We start from the raw sequence: 8,940 nt of genomic DNA, 5'->3' as shown, positions 1-8,940 counted from the left end.
CAATCTGAGGCTAAATTTAAACCCTGCACAAATTCACTTCTCTTCTGCTCCATTCACTTGCCTCCCACATTACATGCCTTGGACTGGTTGCTCTTTGCCCGCAGCTCTGCAATTTAGCCCAGGATTTGGTTTCTCCCAGCTTTTGACCTTGGACTTACTGTCTGGTTGCAGCTCTTTAAATTGCTGATTCTATGAAAGGCCTTAGGGTCACATCAACCGCCTCTACCAGTTACTCAGTAACTAACTCCCAAACTCTGAGATTCCCAGTCAGGCGAGAAGGAAGAGCTTCCAGGCACTCTGTATTCGCTCTGCTTGGCTAACTTGGCATTGCAAAGAAAGTTTCTCCTTCCAGAGGTGAGTTCCAACTTGTACAGCCAGCAGATCCAACAGTTCTGAGCCTGTGTCATTACCATCCCCCCTCAGTCCTGGCCAAATCCACGGTGTCTCCCCCCCGACCCTCCCAACTATGCCAAAGACCCTGCAGTTCCATGGCATCCTCCTGTTGGCTGCATAATTTTTTGACTCTTCAGGTCCCACGTTTTTTGGACAATGAATACCATAAAATGATTTATGTGTTCCTGCCCTACTGGGAATCTTTAAAGGGTTTGTGCCCCTCATGTAGCCAGAAAGATCCTGCACAGAATCCACTCTGCTAGATTGCTCATAGGACCATTTAAAATGAAAAAGACCCTGGCAGGCATTGGCCAATGGCCACTTTGGCTAAGGAAGGGGTTAGTGAGGCTCTCTTTCATGGAATTCTGCTTCCTGGCTCTCGATTTGATCTGTGTGCAAATTCCCAGGAAGTACTGAACATAATGATGCCATCAACCAGCTTGGATGCTCAAGGAGGTGGCTTTACTGAAACGGTGGCCCTGAAGTTGTGACAGAAAAGTAGGCTGGCTGTCTACACCTCTACACTAGTCTGGCCGTACCCAGAACATGTCTGGGGCCTGTACACAGTGTGGAAACCCATGGGGACGACTATAAGCTGTGTGTGTATGACCATAGAGGTAAGTATCATTGATGACGTGTAGGTGGGGCTTGTTGTTAGCAGTTCCAATCCTATTAATACCTTCCTCTTTTTCTTCATGCCTCACTATGTATCTGTAGGAATTTATCCATGGTTCCAGCCACAAAAGTTTCTAGGAATTGAGCCACCTTAACGAACAGGGTCAGTCCACTGGGCCCAGATACCAATTCACTCAGACTTCTGGTCTTGGTGAATGTCAATACCAGATGTGCTCTGCTGGGGGTGAGAGGTGAGATGTCATGTGGGATGTCATGTGAGACCCCATGACAGCTGGTCACAGAACTTATGAAGCCACTGACATTTTTATCACCCGCTTGTCGAGGTGATGCTGGCACTTACCTGTTTCAAGATGCCAAGGTAGTGCCGGAGACCTCAAGTGGGAGCCCCTCCTCGGCCCCCTGCTGCTTTCCAAGTCTCATAGTCAAGTGCACGACCACCTCCTCCCCCCGCCCCCAGTGTCACCCCACATCCTGAAACATGCTTTCATCTGACTCATCTCACCACTGGCCAAATACGTGAGGAATAAATAACTCATGGGGCAGGGACTATGTCATTACCCTTATGTCTACCGGGCTCGTATTTATATAAAATGTTCAGCACAAGGGAGAGCAGTGAGCAGGCCCTTTCTAAACAGTATTTATTTCCATTATCATTATGCTGTATGATGATCCCTAAATATAGTTTTAAAATTCCAGAAACATCTGTCTTTTTTTTTTTTAATGTTTTTATTTCTTTTTGAGACAGAGAGAGACAGAGCATGAGCAGGGGAGAGGCAGAGAGAGACACACACACAGAATCCGAAGCAGGCTCCAGGCTCTGAGCTGTCAGCACAGAGCCTGACACGGGGCTTGAACTCACAGACTGTGAGATCATGACCTGAGCTGAAGTCTGATGCTTAAGCGACTGAACCACCCAGGTGCCCCCAGAAACATCTGTCTTCTAATTGTCAGTTGGATATTCTTCCTTTTATGCCCTGCCATGCCTTCAAATTCAACATGACTACACCTGAACATATTCCCTCCAAATCCAGGTTTTCCTTCCTATTTCTCTATTTCTCTTACCATTCTCTCAGTCTTTGGGATTAAAAACCTGAGAGTCCTCCCTCCAAATCCACACTAACAATGGTCTCTGCTATTTTATCAGTTACCTGATATTTCAGATTCTTTTCAAACGCCTCCCTAACCCGTCAGTTCTCAACCCTGGTTGTAACGTTAGAATTATTAGAGGAACAGTCTTAAAATATAGACGTGGGTCATGTCTGGGGCTACCTCCCCCATACAGTTGTGCAGATCGTTCAATGCACAAGGGTAAGAGGGTGGTCAATCCAGTTCATGTTCTGCTTGTTAAGCCCCTGGCCCTGGCATGGAGCTACATCTGATGGCAAAAAGGAAGCCTTTTGAACTCATACAAAGGCACTAGATGGACCAAGAAAGCCCTTTGAACTCACACAAAGGCACTGTGCAGACCAAGAAAGCCCTGGCCATCCCTCTGAAATTCTGACTCAGCCGGACTCAGGATCTATGTTTCAAATAATTCTCATGAAATAGAAAAACTTTACCCCTAAAGAGTTGCATTCCTTTCTGTCTCTTTTTCACATTCTGATTGTTAGACATATTACTTCTATGTGCGTTATAAACCCAACCGTACGTTGTTATAATTATTACTTTTTAAAGACGCTGAAGAAGGAGAACAAGTATGTATTTATAGTGTTTGTTGTATTAACCTCCCGATTTACCCTTTTCTTCCTATGGATTTGAATTACCATCTGGTATCATTTCCTTTTTCTTCAGCACAGATCTGCTCCCACCTGCCTCCTTTGTGCTATTATTGTCAAATAGATTACACTTTTTCATGTTATGGGCCCAACAATGTACTTTTATATTTCTTATTTTATGCCATTGCCTTTTAGAGAAAAGAAATATAACTCAATATCATAAAATTAACCCTCTGATGACTTTTGATGACGAGTACTTATTGGTTATTTGCATATCTTCTGTCTATTCAGAGCCTTTGCCTATTTTTAAAAATATGTTTATTTATTTATTTCTGAGGAGGGGGGAGAGCAGAGAGAGAGAATCCCAAGCAGGCTCAGAACCATCAGCACAGAGCCCAACGTGGGGCTTGAACCCATGAATTGCCAGATTGTGACCTGAGCCAAAACCAAGAGTCAGCTTAACTGGCTGAGCCACCCAGGGCCCCTGAGCCTTTACCGATTTTTAAATTGGGTTGTTAGTCGTTTGATTGTTGGGTTGTAGGAGTTCTCTAAATATTTTATGTACAAGTCCTCTATCAGGTATGTGATTTGCAAATATTGCCTTTCATTCTGTGGATTATCTTTTCACTTTCTGGATGGTGTCCTTTAAAGCACAAAAGGTTTTAATTTTATCTATCCTTTTTTTAATGTTTATTAATTTTCTGAGAGAGAGAGAGAGAGAGAGTGCACGCAAGAGGAGGAGGAGGAGAGAGACAGAGGGAGACATAGAATCCAAAGCAGGCTCCAGGCTCTGAGCTGTCAGCACAGAGCCTGACACAGGGCTCGAACCCATGAACTATGAGATCATGACTTGAGCCAAAGTCAGACGCTTAATTAACAAAGCCAACCAGACGCCCCTCTATTTTTTTTTTTTTAATTTTTTTTAATGTCTATTTTTGAGAGAGACAGAGACAAAATGTGAGTGGGTTAGGGGCAGAGAGAGAGGGAGACACAGAATCTGAAGCAGGCTCCAGGCTCTGAGCTGTCAGCACAGAGCCCGACGCGGGCCTCGAACTCACGAACTGTGAGATCGTGACCTGAGCCAAAGTCAGACGCTCAACTGACTGAGCCACTCAGGTGCCCCAACGCCCCTCTATTCTTAATATAAGTAAATTAATCTGGTTTTAATAATCTTATCTATTGTTCTTTCTTGTTGCTTGTGTTTCTGGTGTCATATTTAAGAAATCATTGGATTGCCTGAGCTTATGAAAATTTACCCATGTGTTTTCTTATAAAAGTTTCCTAATTTCAGCCCTTATATTTGATTCATTTTGAGTTAATTTTCTTAAGTTTATTTATTTGTTTTGAGACACAGGGTGTGAGTGAGACTCGGCTGTCAGTGCAGATCCCGGTGTGGGGCTCAAACTAATGAACCGTGAGATCATGATCTGAGCCAAAGTCGGCTGCTCGACCAACTGAGCTACCCAGGCGCCCCTATATTAATTTTCTTTTGAAAAATGTGTCCTGTTGGGGCATCTGGGTGGCTCAGTTGGTTGAGTATCTGACTCTTGGTTTCAGCTCAGGTCATGATCCCAGGGATCGAGCCCTGTTTGGTGCCCCATGCTGAGCATGGAGCTTGCTTAAGATTCTCTCTCTCTCTCTCTCTCTCTCTCTCTCTCTCTCCCCCTCTCCCCAGTTCCACACTCTTTCTAAAATGAACATTTTTTGAAGTAAAAAAAATTCTTTTTAAAAGATATCAGCAGGGTTTATTCCTTCTAGGGGTTTTGAGGGGGAAAACTGTCCCATGCCTCTCTCCCAGCTTCTTCTGCCTGCTGGCAGTCCTTGGTGTTCCTTGGCTTATAGAGATTCCAGTCTCTGCCCCCATAGTCACATTGCATTCTCCCTCTGTATCTGGGTCTTCATGGGTCCTTTATTCTTCTTATAAGGACACCAGTCATTGCATTTAGGACCCATCCCAATCCAGTTTGATATCCTAACTAATTGCATCTTCAAAGGCCCTATTTCCAAATAAAACCACATTCTGAGGTTCTGGGTGGACATGAATTTTTGGGGGGAACACTATTCAATCCAGTAAAGTCTACCCTCTGGTCCCCCAAATTCACATCCATCACCTGTGCAAAATACATTCACTTTATCCCAAGATCTCCAAAAATCTTAACCCATCCAGCGTCAATTCTAAGTCCCAAATGTCATCCTAATATCAACTCAAGGGGCGCCTGGGTGGCTCAGTTGGTTGTGTGTCTGACTTTGGCTCAGGTCCTGATCTCACGGTTCGTGAGTTCCAGCCCCATGTCAGGCTCTGTGCTGACAGCCTGCTTCAGATTCTGTGTCTCTCTCTCTCTCTGTGCCCCCCCCCCCCCACTTGCACTCTGTCTCTCTCAAAAATGAATAAACATTAAGAAAAATTAAATATCAACTCAAAAAGTCCCACTTGGGGGTGCCTGGGTGACTCAGTCAGTTAAGCATTCGACTCTTGTTCAGCTCAGGTTGTAGTGTCGTGGTTCGTGGGATTGAGCCCCAAGTCAGCTCTGTTCTGACAGTGCAGAGCCTGCTTGGGATTCTCTCTCTCCTTCTCTCTCCGCCTCTCCCCCATCCCTCACACGTGCATGTGCTTCCTTCCTCTCTCTGTCTCAAAATAAATAAGCAAACTTAAAAAAAAAGTCCCACTCATCATCTAAATTATCTAAACAAGTATGGGTGAGACTGAATATGGTCCACTCCAGGGCACAATTCTTCTCGGTACACAAACCCGTCAAACCTAGAAAATGTGCTATCTGCTTCCAAACTACAATGGTACCATAGGCACAGAACAGACATTTTCTTTCTGAAAGGGAGAAAAATGGAAAGAACAAGAGGGATTATTGACCTAAAGCAAGTTTGCAACCCAAAAGGGCAAATTCCATTAAGTTTCAAAACCGAATCCTCTGTGATGTTCCCCAGGGTGAGCCCGGCCTCTCTGGCCTCTGCCTCCATTGCTCTGCCCGCAGATTCATTCTTCCCCCATCTCTTCTCATCTCTGTCCCTTTCAGTCCAGACTGGCAGTGTTTCTGCTGGCATGAAATTTTCAAAAACCTTGTCGCTCTTCTGTGATGTTGAGAAGATCCACGCCATGAGGCCCCATTGCTCACCATGGAGTCTTCTTGGAAAACCCATTTCTATTCCTTGTGTTTGCCTGAAATGGTGAATGGACTCTAATTCACATGACTACCCTCTTTAGCAAATGGTTGTCTAGGCACTGTTGGTATTCTCTCCAGAGCATGTCTTCTTGCCTTGTGCAATATGGATGGACCAAATCATCAAGCTCTGGTTCCTTTTTGCTTAACGGTTCCTTTTTTAATTTATTTCTTTCCTTTTGTATATTATTAAAAGCAACAAGAAGAAACTAGGCCACACCTTGGATGTGTAGATTAGCGCTTTTCATCAAATTTGAAAAGTTTCAATCATTATTTCCTTGGCTATTTTTTCTGTCTTTCTCCTCTCCTGGTACTACCTACCATTATATATATATGTGTGTGTGTGTGTGTGTGTGTGTGTGTGTGTGTGTGTGTGTGTGTTAGTGAATTTAATGACATCCTACATTTCTCTGAGGCTCTGTTCATTTTTATTCACTTTTTTTTTCTCTTTCTTCTTAAAATTGCATAATCCTTACTGATCTATCTTCAAGTTCATGGATTCTTGCTTCTGCCAGATCAACTCTACCGTTGAGTCCCTCTTGTGAATTTTTCATTTTGATTATTTTTCAACTCCAGAATTTCCACTGATTCTTATAATTTCTACCTCATTATTAGTATTCTATTTCATGAGACATTATCATATCTTCCTTTAAATCTAAGCACGGTTTTCGCTAGCTTTTTGAACACATTTATAATAAATACTTTGGAGTTTTTGTTGGCTAAATGCATCACCTGGGCCCCTCAAGGCAGTTTCTATTACCTGCTTTTTCCCCTGTTTTTTGTTCCATGTCTCGTAATTTTTTATTGAGAAGTAGACAATTTAGATAATATATTGTAGAAACTGTAGATGCTGATTCCGCACCCAGAATCGGGCTATTGTTATTTGCTTTGTCATTTGACTGTTTAATGACTTAGCGGAAATAATTTTATAGTCTGTTTCCCTTGTGATGTGCAGCCTTTGTTGTCTCTTCTCAGATATTTACCCCTTATTTTTCTCTTTTAGCCTGGCCACCTACAGGTCACCCTGGGTTGGCATAATCTATTTATTGGTCACAGGTTGTACTTAAGTCTTTTTAGCCAGTTTTATTTTCACATCTTATTGTTGGATGTGTGTGTGGCTTGGAGGCTGCAGTCATAGTTCAGGGAGGTTTTGCTTTTTGTTTTGGGGGTTTGTTTTTTTGTGTGTTTTGGGGGGATTTTGGAGGGTTTTTTCCCCCGATGTTTGTTCAGGACCTAGTGGCTTGGATGTGCCCTCTCTGATTACTCCTGAGAAGCTGCAGCCTTGGGTATGTCCACATGTTGGGCATGTCCCAACTTCCAGGAATGAGTGATTTTACTTTGAAGTCTGATTTCCTAGGAATTGCCCTGTGAGAAGTAAGCGAGATGATTCATTTTCAGAAGTACCAACTAAAGGCTGTGCTGTCTAGTTAACAGTAGGCTTGCAATCTATTGGAAATATGTATGAACCCTCCCCCCCCCCGCCCCCCCCCCCCAACATTGGAGTCCCAAACGCTTAGACACTTCACTTCCTGGTGCTTCCCCTCTCCATTTCATGGGCTTGTTTTTTTTTGCAGGCTTTGTAATAAGCATGAACCAAAGAACTGAGGTCTCTGCGTCACTTCAAGGAATGTACTTTTTGCCTTACATGAGCATAGGAGGCGATTTCCAGATAAGGCAGTAACCTCTGTAGTATTCAGCCTGTGAGGAATCAGGGAAGGGACTTGCACGCTAGGAGATAAATTGCCTTCTGTAACCACCGTGAGTGTGCTTGTCCATCAGACACCCGCTTTTGCAAGAACATTGATTAAAGCTTCACTTCACTGTGCTCCGTGTCTCTTTGTCTGTCTGCCTTGATTGGGTCAGTGGGTTTATTTCTCACACCCCTGGTCAGAATAGCTTATGGCTCAGTCATTGTTTGGTCAGAGATTGTGTTTAAGCCCCTTGTGCCATGAGGGGTCCTGTGTTAACAGGCCTGTGCGTGCCTTGAGGGGCATTTTCAAGTCTACCCCATGCCCTGCTCTGATTGCCCATGAGCGAGTGCAGCCAGGCACCTGTGCCATAGCCTTCCTGATCCCTAGAGTCGAGTGTGCTTTCAAGAGCTTTCTTCTTGGCTTTCTCTTTCCCTGGTTCCCTATTAAATTTCTAACTGCTCTGCCATTTTGGTATTATCATGGAGCGATCAACCTCTTCTTCACACTCTGTTCCAGTAAAGCCAGGGTCTCAAGCAAAGCTCTAAAGATCTTCCCCCCCCCCCCCAGGGAGGGAGAGAGACAGAGAGATAGAGAGAGAGAACACACACGTGAGTGGGGGAGGGGCAGAGAGAAAAGGAGAGAGAGAATCCCAAGTAAGCTCCCTGCAATCAGTGCAGAGCCTGACATAGGGCTCCAATCCCACCAGCCTGAGACCATGACCTGAGCCAAAATCAAGAGTCAGACCTTTAGCCGATTGAGCCGCCCAGGCACCAGAGCTCTAAAGCTCTTTACCCTTACGGGTTGCCTTATGGGCAGAACGCCTGTGCCCCTGCATCAGAGCTGGAGGTGGGGCCCCTCTTCCTAGAGTGCCACCCTGCTCAGTGAGGGGATGGGGGGTGGAAACCACTGATCTTCTCTACTTCGTCCTCCCAGCCCAAAACCCTCACTCTACAGCCTGGCTTTAGAGAGGGGTGGCGTGATGGAACCCCGGGATTCTCAGCCTGCCGTCCCTATAATCGGGTTTCTACAGCACAGGACTAGGGGCAGCGGAAACCTCAGCAGTCTGCCTCTGCCAAGATGAGACTGTAGCCACGGACTGGGAGCTGGGAGGACTCTTCTTGTTGAGAATAGAGCTCTTGGGTAGAGCTTCCATAACAAGGAGCTGGGGGAGAAAGGCCAAGGGAATAATGGGTCGTGGCTCAAATGCCTAAGATTTAGGCATTCCTTCCTACGATTTAGGTTTTGTTTTTTTGTTCGTTTTTATGTCTCCATTTGCTCTATGACCTCAGAACAATTTCCAGGGATTTTAAATTATTGTGTTGTGTTCTTTAT

General features: G+C 44.6%; 1 long non-coding RNA gene across 1 annotated transcript; it reads left to right on the top strand.

Annotated features, from left to right (window-relative positions):
• The first annotated feature begins 255 nt into the window (after window positions 1-255).
• Window positions 256-8,058, top strand: LOC147583069 (uncharacterized). The gene is made up of 3 exons (XR_015242774.1): window positions 256-354; window positions 801-1,010; window positions 7,492-8,058. It is a non-coding gene; the product is annotated as an uncharacterized LOC147583069 (long non-coding RNA).
• The last annotated feature ends 882 nt before the right edge of the window (window positions 8,059-8,940 follow it).

This window comes from Puma concolor, chromosome A2 (assembly GCF_028749965.1).
Source record: "Puma concolor isolate L17-30 chromosome A2, mPumCon1.1.hap2, whole genome shotgun sequence".
NCBI lineage: Eukaryota > Metazoa > Chordata > Mammalia > Carnivora > Felidae > Puma > Puma concolor.
The sequence above is the reverse complement of the archived record's forward strand: the minus strand, read 5'-3'. Positions and strand labels throughout refer to the sequence as shown.